Source organism: Elephas maximus, chromosome 21, assembly GCF_024166365.1.
Source record: "Elephas maximus indicus isolate mEleMax1 chromosome 21, mEleMax1 primary haplotype, whole genome shotgun sequence".
Classification (NCBI taxonomy): domain Eukaryota; kingdom Metazoa; phylum Chordata; class Mammalia; order Proboscidea; family Elephantidae; genus Elephas; species Elephas maximus.
This window is the reverse complement of record NC_064839.1, coordinates 53529909-53555218: the sequence shown is the minus strand read 5'-3', so window position 1 is coordinate 53555218 and position 25310 is coordinate 53529909. Positions and strand designations below refer to the sequence as shown.

General features: G+C 47.7%; 1 protein-coding gene across 2 annotated transcripts in view; it reads right to left on the bottom strand.

Moving 5' to 3' along the window:
- BANP (BTG3 associated nuclear protein) overlaps positions 1-25310 on the bottom strand; it is a 260745-nt gene that overhangs the window by 119499 nt on the left and 115936 nt on the right. The gene's annotated exons all lie outside the window — the stretch shown is intronic.

The window sequence follows — 25310 nt, the reverse complement described above, 5'->3', positions numbered from 1 at the left end:
GACATTGTACAGCCACATTGCACATGCTGCTGGAAATAATACCAATACCACTTAAAACATGTAACTCAATGTGCTCCAAAAACTTCAGTTAACTGTTGCAGACCTTAGGGTAGTATGTCAGCTAATACCATGGGAACCGTAAGACAGACCTAAAAGAAAGCTGACATTCAAAATTTCTGCTTCTTGGCTTATATTTATGATCAAGGGATGGGAAGAGGAACAGGAGGGAGGGTACACAAGTTTACAATCAAGGGATGGGAGAAGAACAGGACGGATGGCCCATGAGTTTATGATCTGGGGTTGGGAGAGGAACAGGAGGGAGGGCGCATCAGTTTCCTAGGGCTGCAGTAACAAGTGACCTCAGACTTAGGGGCTTAAAACAACACACATTTATTATCCTATAATTCTGGGACTCAGAAGTCCAAAATGGGTCCCAAGGGGCTAAAATCAAGCTGTGGGCAGAGGTGGTTCCATCTGGGAACTCTAGAGGAGAATCTGTTTCCTTGCCTTGTCCAGCTTCTAGAGATAGCCACCTTCCTTGGCCGTGGCCCTGCCTCCACCTTCAGAGCAGCAGAAGCGGGTCGAGACCTTCTGGGCTGCATCCTATCCTCTGCTTCCCTCATCTCATCTCCTTCTCTGACTCAGACCCTACGCCTCCCCCTTATAAGGACACTTGTGATTACACTGGGCCCACCCGGATAAACCAGGGTCATCTCCCATCTCAGATCTTCGAGCCCCTTTTGCCATGCAAGGACATATTCACAGGTCTGGGGAGAAGGACGTGAGTGTCTTTGGGGCCGTCATTCAGCTGACAGTGGAGGGAGAAAGGAGACATATGGGGCTAGGGTCTGTGAGATCAGAACAGGGTGCAGGGCTGCTCCTCTGAGCTCCCGCCTACAGCCAGGCACAGGTGAGGCAAGTGCAGAGCCAGGGTCCCTTTCTGACATCAGGCCGCCACCCACTAGGGTGTGGCTGGGCCAGATCTGACCCTGCTCGCCTTCGATACCGCTCTTTTCTTGGTCACCACTGTCAAACCCAAGCGCCATTTTGATCAAATTTAGTCGGGAAGATCAGTCATACACACAGGAGATGTTACCCAGAATATGAATGTTTTAAAAGTGCTGGGCGTTTGTTGCTTTTAATCCTGTCTTCACATAAAAAATTAGGTTAGGGAAGGCCGTGTCATTTGCTCAAAGTCACGGACAGTGAGCAGTAGAGGCCACTGTCCACCCAGAGTGACCTCTGCCTCCAGGTGGGAGCTCGAGTCAGTGAGAATTCCTTGTCAGTGAGAGCCAGGTGAGGATGCTAAAGTTCGGGGCAGGGGAGAATGGTGCCCCCATGAGGCCTGGAGCCCTGGGTGCATGAAGGAAGACTGGGGTCACGGCTCTCTCCCAGTCCTGAACTGAAGGGCAGGTGGCCCTGGATCCAACAGCTCAGCCTGTGGAAGCATATGCAGGCTGTCATTTCACAGGGGGATAGAGCACCATGCACATGGCCAGGCTCCCAGGCTGAGCACAGGGACCATCCTTGGAGCCCCTCAAGACTGACAGCCAGGCTGTCCCTGAGGCCCACCCACAGGTTGTCCCAGAGATGAAATCAAACCACTCCTGTCCAAGTGCAGCCCCCAGATGCCACAGGCTCTGGCCTGTCGGAAGAGGACTGGATGAGGGTTGGGGTTCTGGGGGGAGCAGCCACTGAAGATGCCCATGGACACTGTCTTGCTGTAGTCAGCACCACCCCGGTGTGCAGGGGGGCATGTAAAGGTCCTTTCCCCACGCCACCACCAAACACTGTGTGCACAGACACGCTGAGGCCACTATCCAAGTCATAGCTTACAGACTTATCCAGTCCCCAGAGCACAGGCCAGAGGGGTGTCTGGTGGGCTTTTCAGAATTGTGGAGCTGTGAAGCCAGGCTTCTCTCCTCACCTAAACATTAGAAAGCTGGGCAAGGGGATGCTGGGAGCAGGACTCTGCCTCCAGAAAGAGGGTGCTGTGAGGAGTTAACGTCCTATCTGTGTCTGGACCCAGGTCACGGGGACTTGGAGTGCTTGCTTTGTTTTGCTTTCTTGTGTTTTGATTTTCATTTTCTCAGCAGGCTCTGGCTGAGAAAAGCAGTCGTGTTTAAATTTATTTAGCAGGGTCTGAGTCTGTGTGCTAACTTGCCTCTTTTTCAAAGAGACTCAGCCAAGGAGGCTGAGACAGCCAGTCCCAAGCACCATGTGCTGCTGTCTCATACTTGTTTGAAAACTCCCATGTGTGCCAACACCACTGATACGTTAGGGAGCAATTTCAGCACACTGTGAATTTGCGTTTGTAGGTGCATGATTTCATTGGCTACAACCACTAGGTGAATGCAGAAAACTGCACCCAGCTGAACCGAGTTGTATAAGAGTACACAAAACTTGTACACACCCCTAACAACCACCAGTGCCCTCAGTGCACTGAGAGGGGGAGAGCCACAACTCTAAGTCTCATCTCAGCTGACACCCCTCCAAGGCTTCACAATGGTGCACAAGCTGCGGCCCTCCAATGCCCCTTTCCCAAGCAAACCCCAAGGCTTTTTCAAGGCCAAGTGCTACATTTGTGGTACACGGTGGTATTCACAGTAGTGTTCATGTATTTGTTAACCATTTAACCTGTGTAAAACTGTGCTACCATTTTTTATTAGCAAATCTGCTACAAAAGACCCTTTAAAGTTTTAAGCAAACATGTCACTTTGAGGACTAAGGTGCACCTGACCCAAGTCATGGTATTTTCAGTCGCCTCATATACTTTCGAAAGCTGGACAATAAAAAAGCAAGACTGAAGAACTGACGCCTTTGAATTATGGTGTTAACGAAGAATATTGAATATACTGTAGACTGCCAGAAGAACAAACAATCTTAGAAGAAATACAACCAGAAGTGAGGATGGCAAGACTTTGGCTCACTTACTTGGGATGCCCATCAGGAAAGACCAATTGCTAGAAAAGGACATCATGGTTGTTAAAATAGAGGGCCAGCAAAAACAAGGGAAATCCCCAATGAGTTGGACTAAATAGCCACAATGATGGGCCCAAACACACAAACAATCATCCAGTTGGCACAGGACTGGGCAACGTTTCATTCTGTTATACATAAGGTCACCCTAAGTCAGAGCCAATTCGACAGCAACGAACAACAAAATCTTTCTTTTTTATAGTGTCAGTGATGAAGTTTTTGAGTTTTGTGCCCCAACCCTATTTTCCCCACAAGCCCTATGGTTTTGTGGCATGGTTTTGCATAGTGCACAGATATTTAGGCCTGCACGTGTCATGTAGGGCAGAACTGACTCTAAGGGGTACATGTGACGTGCGATTTTTGCAGAGAACACATCCCGCATCTACAGTGAGGCCCTTGCTGCTCCTGTCCCCTCCCCAGCTCTGAGTCCTGCTCTTGGACCCAGCCCTTGGGGGTGAGCCCCATCTCCCTTCTCTGGAGCATTCCACACAAACAACCCTGATCAAGCAGGTCATTGTCCAAGTGCGGTCTGGTATTTGGATTCTCCATGGCCAGCAGGCAAGGCCAGATTGTAACCATTATCCAGGAAAACTCCCTTGACCTGCAAGATCAGTTACAGCCTTTCAATGCAGACATATATGTGTTTCTCACAAAGGAGTTAGAAATCATTTCTTCCTGCCCCGTGACAGGGTGCTGATTACACGTGAGAAGAATTCGGTCCAAAATTGATAAATTTTTCAAAAAGCCAAAGATCAAAAGAAACTCAGGATACCCTTAGAGCTGCTTCAATGGGCAGCTAAACAATTTCTTCGACTTAACAAAAATGTATTTATCGCCTACTGAATTCTAAGCACTGGCTGTCAGAGGAGAATAAGACTCTAGACAGAGAAATGGGCATTTGTATAAATGAATACAATAAATACAGTGTTCATCAGAATATTTAAAAATGTGTACCAATGAAAGAGATCAGTTCTGTCTTCTGTGCTGTGTCACAGCCCCGTGGGTGGACAGAACAACCAACCATAGCAGCAGCTCTGTTTTTTGAGAGGCTCCTCATGATGAGCTCTTGAAGCCCCAGGATGGCTCTGCCGTGAATACCATTCTAAGGTGAGGAGACTGGCGCACAAAGGCAAGGTCTGGGCCAGTGAGAGCTCTATCGAAACTGATGAACTAGGAGCACTTTGATTGTTCCAGGGGCTGAGGCTCTACCACAATACTGCAAGTTGTTTTGTATTAACTCATTTTACTTATTCTTAACCATTTATACTAGATTTAGAAGTACCGTACCACTTTTAGAAGTAAAATCTTGCATTTCACATATTAATATTATGGCTCAAGGTTTCTGATACATTGAATGATGTTGTTAGGTGCTGTCGAGTTGGTTCCAACTCACAGTGACCCTATGTACAACAGAACAAAACACCGTCCAGTCCTGCGCCATCCTCACAAGCATTGCTATGTTTGCCCTATTGTCGCATCCACTGTGTCAATCCATCTCCTTGAGTGTCTACCTCTTTTTTTTTGCTGACCCTCTGCTTTACCAAACATGATGTCCTTCTCCAGGGACTGATCCCTCCTGATAACATGTCCAAAGTACATGAGATGAAGTCTCGCCATCCTCACTTCTAAGGAGCATTCTGGCTGTATTTCTTCCAAGACAGATTTGTTCGTTCTTCTGGCAATCCATGGTATATGCAATATTCTTTGCCAACGCCATAATTCAAAGCCATCTTCAGTCTTCCATATGCATTGTCCAGCTTTCACATGCATTTGAGGCAATTGAAAATACCATGGCTTGGGTCAGGTGCACCTTAGTCCTCATTGAATGATAACCAAAACTCTGTTGCCATTGCATCAATTCCAGCTTATATCAACCTTATAAGACAGGGTAGAACTGCCTCATAGGGTTTCCAAGGAGTAACTAGTGGGTTCAAACTGCCGACCTTTTGGTTAGCAACTGAGCTCTTATCTACTGCTCCACCAGGGCTCCCACTGAATGATAACCTCCCCCCCCCATACACACACAAAAAACCTTCCATTATTCTGGAGGAGACTTGGTTTATTTCACTGCCTTGCACAGAGCATGTGCTTTCTCAAGATGCTTGAAGTGGCTGGAGGGAGCAAGAGCTGGGTGTGGTCTACATGTGCACTCTGTGTAGCCCAGGAAGCAGAGCTGTGTCTTAAGAGCAAAAAGGGACCTTCCCTAGGGCATGTTCTGCGTCCAGGCTAGAAGTAGACATTTTGCCAGTACTCCTGCACTCTTCACACTTCCTTTCACCTGGCCTATGGATTTTGGACTTGTCAGCCCTGCACAATCACGCGAGCTAATTTCTTAAAATCAATCAATCTCTCTCTCTCCAGAGAGGGAGAAAAAGAGAGGACATTGGTGGTTCAGCGCTAGAGTTCTCACCTCCCATGTGAAGACCTGGGTTTGATTTCCGGCCACTGTACCTCATACACAGCTACCACCTGTCCATGAGGGGAGGCTTGTGTGTTGCTATGATGCTGAGCAGGTTTCAGTGGAGCTTCAGATTAAGACAGGCTAGGAAGAAAGGCCTGGTAATCTACTTCCAAAAATCTGCCAGTGAAAACCCTATAGATCACAACAGTTTGACCCACAGCCAACCATGGGGATGGTGAAGTACCAGGCAGCATTTTGTTCCATTGTGCATGGGGTTGCCATGAGTCGGGGGCAGACTCAACGGCGGCTAACAACAACACACACACGCGCGCGCGCAATATCTGCAGCATCAATTTTATCCAAGGTGGGAGGGTTGGAAGAGTACAAAACTCAACCAGTAAGTTATTTTAGACCCTATTTTCATATTTTTAAAAGTATGGCTATATCATAGAATTATGTACTCCACTGCATACATTTTAGTATGCAAACACCTTTAAGATGGAATGTCACACTTCAGAGAAGTGTCATCTTCACAGAGGGCTGCAACAGCCTGTGCCCAGAAATTGCTGAGGGTCACCCCCACTTCTCTTGTTGGCTTCCTGGACTCTGCCTACTGTGGTTATCAGAGTTCAACCTTTGGCCTTAAGGAAGCAGGAGCCCAGCAACCCTGGCAAAGCCCCACCTGCTCTGAGCAGAAGGAGCCCACACCCTCTGCACCATTGTACCCTGCCCAGAAGACTCTTGGGGCGCTGAGTTAGGAGTAATGCAGGAAAGAGTCAGGGAGGCCCTGAAAAGTCAGAGAATGATTAGACTTTCTGTTCTCAGAAACAGGGAGGCACAACACCACATAACACAGGGCCACAAAGGGGCTGCACCCTTGGAGAAGGTGACAAGCTGGAATACAGGAGATGCTTACGTCTGGCCAGCAGGGTGGGGTTGGCTAGCTTTTGTGGGGTTAGCTAGGTCCTGGGCTTCCTGGGGACTGGGCATATTAAATAGTTCTGCAGGATCAGGGGGCACAAGGGCTGTCCCCAGGTATTGGGTACCTGGCCTTGGGGAGGTTCAGATGGGTGCAGAGTAGCCCAGGAATGTGAGGACCTGATAAGGGAGGTGGCTAGGGGGTGGACATAATCAGCTGCTCAAGAAGGAGAGCTGACCGACTTCTAGCCAGGGCCTCAAAACTGGGTCAAGACAGCATTTGAAGAAAATGACATTGCAGGTCGCCCAACCACTGCTGTCCCTTACCCTCTCTGGGTGTGGGGGCAGTGATTCTATCCCACACGAGTCAAGGGTACACTGGGGCTGCTGGGTTCAGACCTGAAGGGGGTGCAGGAGAGGGAGCCTGGCCCCTCACTTCCAGAAAACACACGTCTCACGCTAACTGCAGCTTAGCATGAAATTGCAATTTACTCAGAAGAGCTCCATGCTTGTATGTTCTGGAGCACGTGTATGTGGGAGGCATCTTGGGAAGAAACTTTTTCTCCAGCGTTGGGACTCAAAAACCAAACCCATTGCCGTCAAGTCAATTCAACTAATAGTGACCTATAGGACAGAGGAGAACTGCCCCATTGGGTTTCCAAGGTTGTAATCTTTTTTTCTTTTTTATTGTGCTTTAGGTGAAAGTTTACAGCTCAAGTTAATTTCTCATATAAAAATTTATACACATATTGTTATGTGACACTAGTTGCAATCCCTATAATGTGACGGCACACTCCTCCTTTCCACCCCAGGTTTCCTGTGTCCATCCAACCAGCTCCTGTTCCTTTCTGCCTTCTCATCCTGCTTCCAGAGAGGAGCCGCCCATTTGGTCTCGTGAACTAAGAAGCACACTCTTTGTGAGTATTATTTTATGTTATAGTCCGGTCTAATCTTTGAAGAGTGGGCTTCAGGAATGGTTTCAGTTCTGGATTAACACAGCATCCGGGGGCCATGGCTCCTAGGGTTCATCCAGTCTCAGTCAGACCATTAAGTCTGGTCTTTTTAGAGGAATTTGAGTTCTGTACCACACTTTTTTCCTGCTTCATCAGGGACTCTCTGCTGTGTTCCTTGTCAGGATGGTCATTGGTGGTAGCTGGGCACCATCTAGTTCTTTTGGTCTCAGGCTGATGAAGTCTCTGGTTTATGTGGCCCTACTGTCTCTTGGGCTAATATTTTCCTTGTGTCTTTGGTATTCTTCACTCTCCTTTGTTCCAAGGGGGTTGGGACCAATTGATGCATCTTAGATGGCCACTCGCAAGCTGTTAAAACTTCAGATGCCACTCACCAAAGTGGAATACAGAACATTTTCTTAATAGACTTTGTTATGCCAATTGACCTAGATGTTCCCCGAAACCATGGTTCGGACCCCAGCCCGAGGCTGTTAATCTTTATGGAGGCAGAGTGTCAGATTTTTCTCCCATGGAATGGCTGTTGGCTTCAAATCACTGATCTTTCTGTTAGCAGCCAAGCACTTAACCACTGTACCACCAGGGCTCCTATAGTGTTGGGACAGCCCCTTTAAAATTTCTTTATCCTGAGGTGAAGTGTTAGAAAAATCCCCTGACGATTTTTTGGTAGCCTACAAATCAATGCCACCACTCGTTGTACTATGGTGGCTTGGGTGTTGCTGTGATGCTGGAAGCTATGACACTGGTATTTCAAATACCAGCAAGATAATCCATGGTGGACAGATTTCAGTGGAGCTTCAAGTCTAAGACAGACTGGGAAGAAGAACCTGGTCATACATGTAACCTCACCAGATAGAATACACAGGAATCAAACCAACTACATCTGTGGAAAGAGATGGTGGGAAAGCTCAATATCATCAGTCAGAACAAGGCCAGGGGCTGACTGCAGAACACATCATTTGCTTATATACGAGTTCAAGTTAAAGCTGAAGAAAATTAAAACAAGTTCCACGAGAGCCAAAGTGCAACCCTGAGTGAGTATAGCCCACCTGAATTTAGAAATCATCTGAAGAATACATTGACACATTGAACACTAACAACCAGCTAACAACAAACCACACATACAGCTAACAACAACAACATGCACAGACGCAACATCTGCAGCATCAATTTTATTCAAGGTGGGAGGATGGGAACAGTACAAAACTCAACCAGTAAGTTATTTTAAACACAATTTTCTTATTTTTAAAATATGGCTATATGTAGAATTATGCATATGGAAGAACAGACAAGTTATGGGATGACATCAAGGACATCATACATGAAGAAAGCAAAAGGTCATTAAAAGACAGAAAAGACCAAAATGGATGTCCGAAGAGACTCTAAAACTTGCTCTTGAACGTCGAGTAGCTAAAGCAAGAGGAAGAAATGATGATGTAAAAGAGCTGAACAGAAGATTTCAAAGAACAGCTTGAGAAGACAAAGTAAGGTATTATAATAAAACGTGCAAAGACTGGAGTTAGAAAACCAGAAGGGAAGAACGTTTCTCAAGCTGAATGAACTCAATAAAAAATTTAGCCTTGAATTGTAATATTGAAGAATTCTACGGGTAAAAAATTGAACGACACAGAAAGCATCAAAAGAAGATAGAAAGAATACACAGAATCACTGTATCAAAAAGAATTGGTCAACATTCAACCATTTTAGGAGGTAGCATATGATCAAGAACTGATGATACTGAAGGAAGAAGCCCAAGCTGCACTGAAGGCATTGGCGAAAAACAAGGCTCCAGGAACTGACAGAATGCCAATTGAAATATTTCAACAAATGGAAGCAACACTGGAAGCGCTCACTTGTCTATGTCAGAAATTTGGAAGACATCTACCTGGCCAACCAACTGGAAGAGATTCATATTTGTGCCCATTTCAAAGAAGGCTGATCCAACAGCATGTGGAAATTATCAAACAATATCATCTATATGACATGCAAGTAAAATTTTGCTGAAGATAATTCAAAAACTTTTGCAGCAGTACATCGACAGGAAACTGCCAGAAATTCAAGCTGGATTCAGAAGAGGACTTGGAACAAGGGATATCATTGCTGATGTCAGGTGGCTCTTGGCTGAAAGCAGAGAATACCAGGAAGATGTTTATCTGTGTTTTCTTGACTATGGAAAGACATTTGACTGTGTGAATCGTAATAAATAGTGGATAACATAATGAAGAATGGGAATACTGCGTGGTTTAAAATCAGGACAGGTGTGTGTCAGCATTGTACACTGTCACCATAATTAATCTGTATGCTGGACTATATGGAGAAGAACGGGGCATCAGGATTGGAGGAGGATTGATTAACAACCTGCAGTATGCAGATGACACAACCGTGCTTGCTGAAAATGAAGGGGACTTGAAGCACTTACTGATGAAGATCAAAGACCACAGCCTTCAGTATGGATTATACTTTAACATAAAGAAAATGCAAATCTTCACAACTGGGCCAATAGGCAACGTCATGATAAAGAGAAAAGATTGACGTCAAGGATTTCATTTTATTTGGATCCACAATCAAAGCCCATAAAAGCAGCAGTCAAGAAATTAAACACTGTATATCATTAGGCAAATCTGCTGCAAAAGACCTTTTTAAAGTGTTTAAAAGCTAAGATGTTACTTTGAGAACTAAGGTGCACCTGACCCAAACCATGGTATTTTCAATTGCCTCATATGCATGTGAGAGCTGGACAACGAATAAGGAAAATCAAAGAAGAATTGATGCATTTGAAATACGGTGTTGGAAAAGAATATTGAATATACCATAGATTGCCAGAAGAAAGAACAAATCTGTCTTGGAAGAAGTGTAGCCAGAATGGTGAGACTTCATCTCACATGCCCTAGACATGTTATCAGGAGGGGCCAGTCCCTGGAGAAGGTCATCATGCTTGGTAAAGTAGAGGGTCTTCAAAAAAAAGGAAGACCCTCAAGGAAATGGATTGACACAGTGGCTGTAACAATAGGCTCAAACATAGCAATGATTGTGAGGATGGCGCAGGACCTGGCAGTGTTTCATTCTGTTATACATAGGGTCGCTATGAGTCAGAACCAACTCAACGGCACCTAACATGACCTAACACCACCAGTCCCTGAAGGAAAGTTCTTCTTCATAAAGAATCATAGCTAATAAACACAGAAGGAATGATAAAAACCAAAACCAAACCCGTTGCCAGCGAGTCGATTCCGATTCATAGTGACCCTATAGGACAGAGTAGAACTGCCCCATACGGTTTCCAAGGAGCACCTGGTGGATTCGAACTGCTGACCTTTTGGTTAGCAGCTATAGCTCTTAACCACTACACCACCTAGGTTTCCAGAAGGAGTGACAGCATTCAAAAATCGCCATTTCTAATCCCTAATGCACCATCATCTATGCTACTAAACCACCTTGTGCAATGCTGAGGGGGCATTTTTTACAGTGGACAGGGCAGGCTGACAATGCCAGACCCACAGTCAGTGTCAACACCAGTGTGTGTGGAAGAGCTGGGCTTTATGCCTCGTGCAATAGGGAATTCATAGCACCACCTACGGTGCCTTCTGGCCCAAAAAGACGAAGAAAAAAGTGGAACTGGCACCTAAGCAAACCTCTAACCACCAGTTGGCAGGAAATATGGGGACTAGAGGAACATAGCAAAGTCCACAATGAAAATGCAATCAGTCAAATGCAGAAGGTGGGAGATTCCCACGCAGCAAACAGCCATCTGTCCAGCTCAATGCAACGTGTGGGCTGCATTCGAGTCAGGGTCATCAAGCACAAAAAGTCATTTTTGAGACAATCGGGGAATACTGAGATGGACTAAGAATTAGCTAATGTTAAGGAATTGTTGTTAACTGGGATAGATGTGATTGTGGTTTTGTGGTTATTTTCGTAAGTCCTGACCTGTTTGAGATACATGCTAAAGTATTTAAGGACAAAATGGTTTGATGTCTGGGGTTAGCTTTAAAATACTCCAGTAGCAATAGTGAGGTGGGAACGGGAGGGAGGGTAGAATTGATGAAACATATTGGCCACATGTTGACGATCATTGCACTGGACTGTGGAGCGTTCATTTACACTATTTGTTCTACTTCTGTGCAGGTTTGGAAAAGGGGGAGGGATAGCTTTGAGGGAAATGAGAGGGCCACACCATTTCTTGACGCCTTATACTGAATCTCTATTCTAGAAGCCTGTGGGATGATAGACAAAGAAGACGCATACTTTGACAAAATAAAGGCTGAATTATGAAGACTCACTTGACTAAGTCAGGGACCCAGTGTGTTAATATCTGCATGGTTATGTCAGTACGATGCTATTTGGTCTCACAGCGAGCAGTTTAGCCAATTAGGGATTAGGAAGGCAGGATTCAAAGGTTACTGAACAACCGACAAAATGATTTATTATTCCTTAGGTCATTGAAATAAAATACAGATATCCTTAAATATTTATGGAATTTCACCTACTCAACTCTCATGGAGGCCCAGGACCAAACTTAAACATGTGAGGAGACTCGAGCTATTATCATCAGACTTTCAGGACCATCAGCCAAAGCCGAATTCCTTTCAAGTATAATTTCATTTCTTTGCTATCAATGTCATTCTGAAAGTTAAGTGTGTTGGCCCATCCATCAGCCATTGTCAATAGTGCTGGCATTTTCAGCCAATAGTCTGTCATCGGCTGCATCAGCTTAGTTTCTCTTTTCTGTTTGACTTTGGCAAATCTCTTCAATTCCCTGAGCCCAGCTTTTTCAATCTTCATAATAGGGAGAATACCTTGGATGGTTTTGACAAGGATTGAAGCCAGTGTAAGGAAAGCACCTAGTGGGGTACAGGTGCATGGTATAGAGTAGGTGCTCGGTACACATCAAGTGGAGGAAGAAATGCACAAAATCTCACACACCTGAGGATGAGGTTTTCTCAGAACCTTGAAAAACAAACTGCCAAGCCTGAGGTTCAAGAAAGACCTAGATGACAGTAGTGTGTTCAAGTGGAAAACTGACTTGAAGCTTACGCCTGGTTTTCTGATCGTCCTTGGCACAGCTGGTATCCTCAAATTGATACTAGAAACCATTGGGTGGTGTCCATCCTCCAAGCTCCACATTCCTTGGCACTTCCCAGCCAGCGTCCATGCCTTCTACTTGAAGGAGGAGCATAGAACAATTTATCCTCACTGGGCGAGGTTCTCCCAGGTGCAAGATGACTCACGTCCTCTCCTGGTTGGCTCACTGAGTGCCGGTAAGTCCAGAAGAGCAGTTCATGGACAGAGAGTGGCCTCTTCCTTGGGCGGGTGAGCTCACCTCTCCTCGGCACTCTGGACGGTGGTTCCCACAGCTATAGGCTGGGGGAGCATGGCCTTCCAACCTCACCCGTGGTGCCTGCTGTTAATGAGTTTTTAAGTGCCAGTCATCATGTCTGGCTACTTCCTCCAGCTGCCTGGAATTCCCCAGGGAGAGCAGGCCTGGGTTCCTTTCCCAGGCCTGTGGCTAACGCCTCCCTGAGGGGCGGTGACATCCCTCCATGAAAGGAAAGCAAAGCTCCACTGGCATGAATTAACTTCTCAGCTGCCGCGTCTGCAATGTACATAAGGCAGGAGGAAAGCGCATGCTTCCTGTGGAAACCCAAAGGGGAGCCGGCTGGCTCCCTCAGAAGATGGTTCCTTTGCTCAGAAATGATTCCTTTCCTCAGAAATGGTTCCGGGTTAGTTTGGCACTCTCTGGAAACGGAGAAGCTGGAGAATGAACCAGGGCTGTGGTTGCCCCACCTTCCACGGACACGTCACCCACTGGAACCACTGCTGATGGAGCTGGCGTCCCCCGTGCCCCACAGTCTCATGCCCAGCTCCCTCCTTGTACTGACAGCCACTGGGTTTTGATTTCAGCAGTGGCTTCAATCCCCTTGCTGCTTCGAGTGGCTTCCCAGCACGAACACATCACCTCCCAGCTCTTCCTAGGAAAGAGTGCTTTCCAGACCTCGAGTGACTGGGTCACAGCAAACAGGCCTGACGATGTGAGGCCTACGGTTCATTCTCAGTTTTGCAAACCCCTGTCCCAACAAAATGTGGTCAGAACAAGCCCTGACGCCCGTGTCTCTTCACTCATAGTAAACTATCTCTCCTCACCCCACTCACCTCTGATGTCTTCCCAATTAATAAAATGGCCAGGCTTGCAGCTAGGCAAAACCTGCTTCCTCAGTCTAATCCTGCTTTCCAAGGAAAGCTGAGAAGCAACAAGAGAGGACAGCACACTCACACTGGCTTCCAGAGCCATCGGCCACTGACATCTGCCCAAACGGATGGCCCACCACCCAGCTGGGGACAGTTTCCGGCACCTGTGTCTCCATCTTCCTCAACCCCAGCCTCTGTGGAAAACACAGGATCCCAGAAACATCCAAGCCGCAGCCCCTGACCCAGTAGCAGGTGTTGTTAATCACAGCACATGGAGCGAGGAACACTCTGCTGAAAACTTTGGTATTTGGTTGCTTTGGGCAATTGGCCTGAATGGAGAATTGGCGACCAAGAAAAATCCTGTGTTGTTCCCAGCAATGCACAGCTGTTCTCATTACCTTTAACAATGACAAATGCACCTCGTGGGCCATCCATGCGTGGGGCTTTGGAACCAAGGGTCCTGGCCTTCGAGGAAAGGCAAGGGAGGGCAGGGAAGAGAAGTCCAGAACTCGGTGGTGAATTTGGGCCAGTCTCCACGCCAAGCCATGTCAAGTGAAATGCCGAGGGAGGGGCCGGCATCAGGATCCCCTCGGCTTATGCAAAGCCTTTCTCCACTTCCTATCTTTCTTCGAATTCACGACAACTCCTCGAGGACTGGAGAAACGTTGTCACCATTCAGTAGATAGCAAAACAGGTTTGAGAGTTATAAGTGTCAGGAAAAGCTGCAAAATACGTTGATCGAAATGGGCAAAAAAGATGGCTCAGTGTTGTCTGGGGGGTACTTTACAATGCCGTAAATTGTGGAAAACGGAAAATAATGAAATAATGTTCATAGAAACGCCAAGGAAGTGTGTCCCTGTGGAAGCAATCGTTGGCCCGGTGGACAGGCCTGTCTCCCATCTCCTTGCAAATTCATTTCAGCATTCCTGATTTCCTATATATGTGGTTGTCCAAGTTCTCCTTTGAAACCATGGCCACATCTCACTGGTTCCCTGCGTAATTAATGAGTTAAATAAGATCTTTGACACGTGTACATTTTGTATTTGCATGAGTTGCAGTCTTGTCTTCTTCTAAAACCTTTCCTTTAACTCCAGGGTCCTCCTTCTTGGACAGGGAGCAGGGCCTTCTCTCAGCAGAACATGCACCATGCTCTCCACTCCCTGTGGAGGGGGATCCCAAACTCTTGGCAGTGCTGGCTATGTGGACTGAATGGTAGACCCAAAAAGATATGTCCACATCCCAACCCCCAGGACCTGTGAATGAGGCTTTATTGGGGAAAAGGGTCTTTGAAGGTGTAATTAGTTAAGGAGCTCAAGATAGGATCATCCTGGATAAGGGTGGGCCCTAAATCCAATGGCAGGGGTCCTTACAAAAGACAGGAGATGGAGGTTTGAGACATACATGGAGAGGGAAGTTGGCCATGTGATGGGGGAGGCAAAGAAGGGAGTGATGCAGCCACAAGCCAAGGAGTGCCCGGGACCACCAGAAGCTGGAAGAGACAAGGAATGATTCTCCCCTGGCGTCTTCAGAGGGAGCAGGTCCCGGCAGACACCTTGATTTTGGACTTCTGGCCTCCAGAACTGTGAGAATAGGTTTCTGTTGTTTTAAGCCACACAGTTCTGGTGATTTGTTACAGTAGCCACCTGGAAACTGACACAGGGACCACCCCTAACACCACTCATTGCCGGGTGAGGCATGCTGTGTGCCGGTTTCTTAGAGAGCAGGGAAGCCAGGGAATGTCAGGGAAGGGCCGTAATTCTTTCTAGAGCAACCTCTGGTGTCTGACAGGTTTTGGTAACATGACGTTCCTGGTGAGTTTGCACAAATAAACAGTGATTCAAGCCAATGACACTGAAGCTGTGTTTGTAGGGACATTTTATGGTCGGGAGGTGTGATATTAAGTGTGACCCTGTGTGTCCTCTCCCTCCTGTCCCAGGAGCACAGAGACACTGTCCTCACACATTTGGTTCTATTTTTACTAACCCGTGTAACTCATGCAGTCCATGTTTAAAAAGAAAGAAACGGGATTGTTCTTTTCCTGTCTCAGAAGCAAAACTCAGCAAAGCTACTCGCACAAACCTGATCGGGCTCTGCTAACTCTCCAGAGTGCCCCTGCCTCGGCTCTCTCCTTTGTCCTCACCACAGCCCCGGCACAGATGGGGCTGTGCCCATTTCTGAAGGGAAGTTGAGCTGGAGAAAGGGGGCTGGTTGACAGTACCACGGTGCTTCAGGAGCACAGCTGGGCTCTTCCACACACCGAGCGTGCAAGGCGGTGTGGAACAGGCAGACTCAGAAAGCACCAAGCTGAGGGGATATCCTGCCCACGTCTCACTGGGCCAGCTAGGTGCTGGAGGTTAGGGGTGGGCTGGGGCTTGATTGGGCCCCCCAGCCCAACACGCACACCAGAGATGGGCTTGAATCACAAGGTGATGGAATGCAGGGACTGCTGTCTGAAGAAGGAAATAGCCTCATTTGTTCTTGGAGAAAGGAAGCAAAAATCTTAGAGGAAAGGCCCTCTCTCTCTCCTTCAGCCTTCATCTATCTCCAAAGACATGAAATCCTGCTGAGGAGCTTGGACCCTGGGCTCAGTGAAACTTGCATTCTAATCTGCTTGTCAGCTGATGATCTTGGCGTGTTACTTAAGCTCTCTGAGGCTCAGTCACAGTATGAGTTTCCTGTGGCTGCTGGAACAAACCACCACAAACCTAGTGGCTTAAAACAACAAAGATTCACCCTGTCAGTCCTAGGGCCAAAGTCCAATGCTAGTCTCATTGGGGTGAGATCAAGGTGTTAGGAGGTCTGGTTCCTTCTGGAGGCTCCAGGGGAGGATTATTCCTCGTCTCTCCCAGCTTCTGGTGGCTGCTGTAGTTCCTTGGCTTGTGGCCGTAGCACTCCAATCTCTGCTTCCTTATCACATGGTTTCTTCTCTTCTGTCTCTAATCTCCTGCCGCCTTTCTCTTAACAAGGGTCTTGTGATGACATTTGGGGCCCAACTGTATAGCCCGGGTATTATGGATTGAAATTGTTCCCCAGAACTATGTGTTGTAAATACTGCCCTTTTTTTTTTTTTTGGTTATAATCCCATTTGGGTATGGACTGTCTGTTATGTTAATGAGGAAAGATTACTGTAGGGTGTATTTCCAGTCCATTTCTCTTGAGATATAAAAAAGATTAAACAAGCCAGCATAACAGAGGTGGGAGAAAGAGAGATGCCAAGCCACATGAAGATTGCCCAGGAGCAGAAGCTCAAAGACAAGGACTTTCCTCCGGAGCCGACAGAGACAGAAAGCCTTCCCCTAGAGGTGGCACCCTGAATTCAGACTTCTAGCCTCCTAAACTGTAAGAAAATAAATTTGTTTGTTAAAGCCCCTACTTGTTGTATATCTGTTATAACAACACCAAATAACTAAGACAGAATTTGGTACTGAAAGAGTGGGGTGCTGTTCTAACAGATACCTAAAATGTGGAAGTGGAATTGGGTAATGGGAGGAGGCTGGAAGAGTTTTTAGATGTCTAATAGTAAAAGCTAAGATTGCCTTAAAGACTGTTGGTAGAATTACAGATGTCAAAGACAATTCTGGTGAGGACTCAGAAAAAAGTGAGGAGAGTTATAGAGAAAGTCTCTGTCATCTTAGAAAATACATATGGCACCAGGAACAGAATGTTACTAGAAACGTGGGTGTTAGATGGGCTTCTGGGGAGGCTTTAAAGGAAAATGATGAACATGTGATCGGACAATGGAGGAAAGGTGATGCTTTTTATGCAGTCCAAGGAACCTGTCTGAATTATGTTCAAATGTTTGGTGAAAGGTAGAACTTGTAGGTGATGAGCTGGGATATTTAGTTGAGGAAATTTCTAAGCAAGATCTTAAAGGGGCTGCATGGTTTCTCCTTGCCACTAATAGCAAATTGAGAGAGGAAAGAGATGGACTTAAAAATGTACTGTGCAAAATGAAAACAAAGATTTGGAAAATTCTATTGTACAAACTAAGACACGTGTCCTAGAATTTACACCAAGGACACAGCTATACAATCTTTTGTTAAAGAGACTAAGCCTGTGACTGATGGATCTAACCAACTACCACAGCAGAAAACCAATCAGCTTAGACTGAAGGGGACAGAGAAAGCGGGAAAGGAAAGAACACTGTCTGCCTCTTGGAATTCTACAGGCAGAAAACAGGCCAAAGGAGCTACATCTGTTGTCCTCCATGAAAAGAAAAGGACCATCCCTGGAGCAGCTTGGAGATCAGCACAACTGTTTGAAGGAGCACGGAAAGCAGGGCCTTCTCTGTTCCAAAGTGGGGGGTCCCATGGTTTCCTGGATATCAAAGGGTGGGGCCACAGCCTCTTAGGTTTCAAAGAGTCGGATTTTCACTAACTTGGTTCTTGTGTGTGGAGCTGCCGTTAAGGTGTGCCAGGGGGATGAAGCCACTGCCCAAAGCTGAGGGAGTAGAGCTGCCATGCCCGAGGAGCAGAAGAATGGGGCCTACCAGGGCCAAGGGGGTGGGGTTACCACTCAGATGGACTAAGAGAATGGGGCCACCCAAAGCTGAGGGAGCAGAGTTGCCATCCCAGAGGGCCTGGAAGATGAAGCTGAAACTCAGGGCTGAGAGGCCTCCACCCAGAATCCAGAGGGCGTGACCAACACCCAGAGTCTGGAGGACAGGGCCATTGCCCAGACGATCTTAGAGAACAAAGGATTATTTTCAAGTCTTTAGAGCTAGTGTAATGTGTCCTGCTGGGTTTTTGGACTTGCTTGGTGCCCATTTTCCCATCTTTTCCTCCAATTTCTCCAATTTGTAATAGAAATATCTACACCGTGCCTGTCCTACCATTATACTTTGGAAATAGATAACTTGTATTCTAGATTTCACGGGTTCACAAATGAAGAGGAATTTTGCCCCAGAATGGAATATACCTAAATTCTCACCCATATTTGATTTAGACGGTTCAGAAGAGGAATTGATTTAAGACTTTCATGATGATGTGATGGGCTGAATGTGTTTTGCATATGGCAAGAACATGAATTGGTGGGGCCAACGGGTGGAATATTATGGATTGAACTGTGTCCCCCCAAAATATGTGTTGTAAATCCTAACACCTATGCCTGTGGCTATAATCCCATTTGGAAATGGTTATCTTTGCTATGTTAATGAGGCAGGATTTGTGTAGGGTATATCTTGAGTCAATCTCTTTTGAGATATAAAAGAGATTAAACAAGGGAACAGAGGAGAGATGGGGGAAGAGAGATGCCATGTCACTTGAAGATTGACCAAGAGCAGAAGCTCAATGAGATAAGGACTTTCTTCTAGAACTGACAGAGTGAGAAAGCCTTCCTCTAGAGCCAGCACATTGAATTTGGACTTCTAGCCTCATAAACTGTAAAAAAAATAAATTTCTCTTTGTTGCAGTTGTGGTTTTTCTGCTATAGCAGACCTAGATAACTAAGACACCAGGATATTCCCTCCACCTAAGGATTCTGAACTTAATTGCATTTACAAATCCCCTTTGCCACATAAGGTACCATATTCAAAGGTTTTGACGTTTTGGTAGTGAACATCTTTTGCAGGTTCAATATTCTGCCAATCATAGTCACCTCATCTTAAAACAGGGAAAGTAATAGTACTTGCCTCCTAGGCCAGAGAGAGCAGAGAGGTGGAAGGCCCTTGCTCACCCAGGGGGCTGGCAGGCAGACAGCAGAAGTGGAAGTCATGTCACTATTACTGATTATTATTGATGATTGTCAGCAGTAGTGAGTTGACCTTGTGATATTTAGAGGAGCTGTCTCTACTGAACAACACTCCAGAGACTGACCTTACCAGAAGCAGCTGGGTGGTATTGCTCCCTGCCTAAGAACAGTGGCCTTGGGTAAATCCACACCATGGTCAATGCTGTCAATAAAAGGGAGTGACCCACTGCCCCCAGCAGTGTTGGTGACCAACAAGTGTTCACACTGTGGCTGTGCATCCCCGCCCCCATCCCAGCCTGCACAAGTGAAAATTTACATCGCCCAGGGAGGAAAGGGGTCTTGGACCAGCCTGATTGTTTCTGCCCCCACACTACAGAATAAACGTGGACACATCTGGCAAGGCCAGAGAAGACGGGTGACTTTCAGGTGCAACATCAGTAAAAGAGAAAATCCTGGCTGCTCCCGACACGAGGAGACTGACTGGCTACTCCTCCAGTCACGATTGCTGTCTGAGTTATTAAGGGAAAAGTCTGACCTTACAGAAGAAATGAATCAGGCAGGAGATGCAAACAAATCAAAGAGATAAAGAATGCGACACTGAAAGAAAGTTCCAGAACACTGGCAGCCAGCGTGCAGACACCCTACTCCCTCGAGAAAGTACACAGGGTTCTTCCCTGTCCGGCAAGGGTTCTCCTCTGTGGGAGTTCATTGTACTGAACTCACTCTCAGATGAGGAAAAACTCCTTTGGGAGCGCCCATCTGCCAAGTCCTGTGTGTTAATTATGAACAGGGGCGACCTGGGGAGGCAGGAGCAACCTAAGAGAGGAAGAAGATGAGCTCGTAATTCCTCGGCAATGCGCTGACTCCAGAGGTGTGGGGGGCATGTGGTGGGAGGCTGGCACCCGGCCACACTGTCTCCCTCCAGAGGGACTCGGCTAGCCAAGGAGGAAATGCATTGTGCTGGCCAAATATTGCCAGATGTGGTGAGGCAACTGATTCTGGTTTTTCAATCCTCGATTACTCAGAGGTAGCTGACCTGGGCGATGACTTCCTCATGCACTCTGATTGCTGGCCCACAAGGAGACTCCCTTGCCTGCAATCAGGAATGGTGCAGCCTGTTCCCATGCAGGGTCGGTCTAAGGACACTCCCCCCCACCCCACACAAGGAGGTGTGATCACACGCCTTCAGAGAGTGCTCCAGCCCTAACTCCTGGGATCCAGAGACTTCTCCCTTCTCCCCTAATTTACACCAGATGCCACCACACAGCACACTTCCTGGTCTCCCCTTCCCCAGTCCACAGTAGACATCACAAATCAATCATGGAAATCTTTCCCATGAGCCCAGATAGAGCTTCAGAATCCTTTACAGCCTGATACTTTGGACAGTCAATATTTATACTCATTCAAGTTGACACCTACTTGCTAATCTTGCCTGAGATTCTCTCTGTTGGCTTTCAAATACAAACTATTTGAAGGACTTCCTGGAAATGCCATAGGCACTACAGAGGACTTTTATGGTTTCAAGGGTCAACATTTCTCCTAATACCCAGAAGTGTCCTCTCCAGCTCTAGGGTCAATGTACTGAGAGTGAACAGCAGTTTACTGCTACATAAAGTATAGCTGAAGGCCTCCAGGTGTTTACAGTCACCTGTGTTTACCCAGGAGAAGAAAGAGTTAGCCAAGAGGGGGTTTTTAGTGACATGGGAACGTGGTAGGAGATGGGGTCACCGGGAGAAGGTTCAGCTGTCCAAGCTGGATGAAGGCAAAGCAAGGGAAGCTCAAGTTTCCTAATGAGTCTTAAAAGGTCTTCGTAGGCTTGAACAAGAACAGCTAAGAAAGATGTCATTTGGGAATGATCCATGCTACAATGGGGATGACCCTTGAAAACATTATGCTAAGTGAAATGGGCCGGACACAAAGGACCACATACTGTATGATTCCATTTATAGGAAGTATCCAGGATGGGCAAATCCATAGAAACTCCCTCTAGGGAGGGGGTGATTGCAAGGAGTGCAGGGTATCTTTTGAGGGGGTTAAAAATCTTTAGGAACTAGAGAGCGGTGATGTTTGCACCACCCCATGAATATACTAAAGCCTACTGAGCTGTATACTTTACTTGGGTGAATGGTATGGTATGTGAGTTATGTCTCAATAAAGCTGTTACCAAAAAAAGATACTATCTGGGAGGCAGAGGACTTCAGAGGCAGACGGTGCTAAGTTGTCATGCTGGCTCAACAGCTGCCTGGCCAGGTGACCTTGGCAAGTTCCATAACCTTTCTGCGGTTCAGTTCCCTTGACCATAAAAAAGGGTTAAGACTACTTGCCCTCCTGAGCTGTTTAGGGCTCTTGTGAGGATTAAAACCCACCCACAAAGAGCCCCACATACGGTAGACCCAACAAAATTCCAGTTCCTTGAAGAGCAGCTCGGAGATGCTCGGATGCAGGAAGTTGATGGTCACTAACAAGGTAATTACTTGTGGCACGTGTGCACTCAAGCAGCCCACATGGACCAGGGCCTGAGAATTGTGTCCACCCATTACAGACTTGGCCACGGAGGCAGGATCTCTTGATTCCCATTGGATAAAAGCACATTGGCTGCAGGAGAAATGCAAACAGGCCATCACCCTCCCCTGGCATGCCCACCCAAGGATTAGGCAGTGGGGGCTTTGGGGAGGTGAAAGAGGGCAAGGATGCAAATTACAGCCATGAGAGCAGCCTGCAAGGAGTTCTCAAGAGCTCCAGCCCAATGTGGGGTTCTCAGGCTGGGTCCCACGAGGTGGGTCCTGGAAGGGGGGAATGAGATGAGAAGAGTGTCCTAGTCACTCTCTCCAGAAGTGGCACCAGCAGCCTCAAAAAGTGGAAGAACTCAAGTCTGCTTGCAGTGAAGAATAGAGACCAAACACCTTCCAATGTCCATCCTTGTAGCTATTATTGCTGCATTCTATCATTTCCTAGGGCTGCCATCACAAAGTACCTCAAACTAGGGGGCACATAAGAAATGTATTGCCTCAGAGTCCTAGAGGCTGGGAGATCAAATTCAGGGTGTTGGCAGGGCCATGCTCCCTCTGAAGGTTCTACGGGAAGATCCTTCCTTGCCTCTTCCAGCTTCTGGTGGCCTCAGGTGTTCCTTGGTTTGTGGTTGCATCACTCCAGTCTCTGCCTCCATCTTTACAGAGTGTCCTTCCCTCTGTGTGTTTGTCTGTTCTCCTCTTTTATAGGCCACCACTCAGATGGGATTGCGACCCACCCTACTCCATCCAGTATGACCCCATTTTAACATCTTCAGAGACACTATTTCCAAACAAGGTCACATTCACAGGTACTGGGGTTAGGACTTCAACATATATTTTAGGGGCTGGACAATTCAGTCCATAACATCATCTAAGGAAGGAAGAAAAGGAAGGGAAAAGAAGGGAAGGAGAGGAAGGCAAAGCCACTAGAAACTACCCACCCAGTGGCTACAGGGAGGACAGTTGAGCAAATGAAGATGGCTTCATTCTCTGGGTGGAAGAACCTTAGACTTTCAGAGATAGGAGCCACACAGATCATGTAAGCAGAACATCGTCCACTGAGATCTAAAGAGTTGGAGAGTCTTTGGACATCTTCTAGTTAGGACCCCACTTAAAGAAAAGCCGTGAGCATACACATTCCCCACCTGCGGTGCTGAGTCACTGTCCCTTTCTGGGGTCATGGCCACCAGGCACAGGCTGTCAGCAAGGCTCAGCAACCACACCCTGGGAGTGTGCGACCCGCCCTCACAGCCAACGCCCCGGAGCCCTAGCGCCTCACACTTCACAGCTTAAACCAAGTGCCCTGTCTGGAAGAAATCTCTTATCAGAATTCAACGCTGGGACGACAGCAGGAGCAATCTGACCACCAAGGGGACAGGCTGGACGCGAGGCCCACGGGCAGTCAGAAAGTGTCGCATTCTGAAGCCATCAACATCAGAGCGAGGAATCCTGCCAATGTTTTTCAAAACCAAAATTCCACCTATGCCCTCTCTCCTGTTGTTACTGCTTAGGCGCTGGGAGACATAAGAAACCGCCAACACGTGGGGACAGTTCACCAGCATTTTACATCATGCCAGATTTCTGAACAGAGTAGAATGACATTTGGGGAGAAACGTAGCTTCTGAAATGGGCCTTCAGCAGACCTCACCCATTTTACTTCCCGCCCCATCGGCTCAGAGCCCTCTTGCAATTGCCGTTCACAATTTGGGGCCACCAGCCTTCATGCCCACCAAGCCCAGCGAAGCAGCAGCTCCTACAGGCTAATCTCTCCACACACGGGCTTGGGGCCGTCTGTGTATTACGGGAGAATCTTCCAAGGGGGTTTCAGGAAGTTTATGTTCAGAAACCGCAGCTGTCACTTTCGCTCGCCTCCGACTTCGTAATGGAAACCAGACGACACATCGAGTAAGTACCAGGAAGAGACCTGCTTTGAAACCTGTTCAGACAAAACTACTGTGAAAAGGCTAGTGCGTACAGACGTCATAAACGCTGATGGTTATCAGTCACGTATGCTTAATCGAGATCGTGTTCAATTGCCAACTGGGGATCCCACACAGCCGTTCCGCCCCACAAGTCACCCTGGCTGAGGGTGAGGACCCAGACCTGCCCCCCACACCTTGTCAAAAACACTGAAATGAGATGCACATGTAGCGAAACGCGTCACTAATTGAGTGTGTTCGCGGCCCACTCGAGCCCAGTACTGAGAGCAAGGTCTATTCCTGGAACGGACCACAGGGAGGAAAGAACGCAGTGCGCAGTGAACTCATTACGGTAGAAGCCCCTCATCGCGCAGATCAGAGGTGGCAGACAGACCGCTAGACCCACCAAACGAGCCTGCCTTTTCAGCTCTTGGCATTTGGCTCAGCACTTTGAATTTTCAACAGGAAAACAAAATGCTTTGTTTTGCCCTAAAGATGTTCCCAGACTGCATTTTTCCACAGGATTTGGTTGCCAGTTCGAATGTATTAATAATAATTATACAGATTGCCCAAATCGCATCAAATCCGAACTCCTAATGCAAACACTTAACTTCCGATGTCCCAAAGGGCCACGTCCCCAACACGGATAGGGCCAGAGCCACTGACCCGCCGAGTCAGCACTTACCCTGCGGGTGCGGTGGCGTGGTGTCGCGGGTCTTGCGTGTGGCCTGTGGCAGGACAGCTGTCTACATGCATCCCCTGACGTCCCGTGACCCCAGGGGCTGCGGGCTTGGTGTCTGAGTCTGCTCTTCGCAGACTGGTCCGCGCTCAGCTGGGAAGTTTCAAGTTCCAGGCGGCCGGGATCCCCTCTCCTCTTTCACACACACTTAACCCTGCTCTTGCCTGGCTGAGAGGGAGCGGTTCCATCAGTCTCCTGTATTTGGGGACGTGGCTGCTGTCCTCAGGGGGAACAAGCCCCGGCCCCCCTCTGGTTTTCTTTCCTCCCTTCTCCCTAAGACACTAGCCTGTGTGGTCAGATGCTGGCGCTGACTGACAAGGGTGTGCTGGCTTTGGTTAACCCTCCTGACTTTCTCCCCAGGCGGCAGAGGAGGGCACCTGCTAGCAGGGAATTCAGGATGTCCTTCCTGGGGGGCTCGCCAGCCTGCAGCTCCAAGAGAGTCACCCTCTGAGGGGGCTTCCTTCCTCAGGTTTAACCAGTTAGAGCCTGCCACCAAGCTCAGGTCGGGGCGTGCACTAGAGGAGAAGTAGGGCTGGGCAGGAACTCCAGCCACCCCTCGGCCAGTTGCAGCCTTCCAGAACCTCCACTTCCTGTCTGTAGAATATAAGCAGCGCCCACCTAAAATAGTTGTGGCGATGTTATTTGGGTAGCTTATGTGTACGGGGAGTCCAGGGTTGCAAATATCCTTCCCCCGCTTCCCTCTGAGCCCCCACACACCACTCTGTCCACTCACCCAGGTGTCCTTGGCTCTCGTGAGCTACCCAGGGAAACTGAGTCATGAGAGCCTTACTCACATCCAGAATTTATCCCATAAAGAGGTGCTGGGTCCCTGCCACATGCTGGGTGTGGGGACTCGACAGTGGGCCTAGAGAAGGAGATGGCACTAGGAGCCCAGTCCTGATGGGCAATCTTCCACGAGTGGACAGGATCACAGCCCACTGAGGCGCTGGGACAGAAAGGGCGCCCCCTGCAGGGTGCCAGGCACCTTCACAAGAGCAGGCT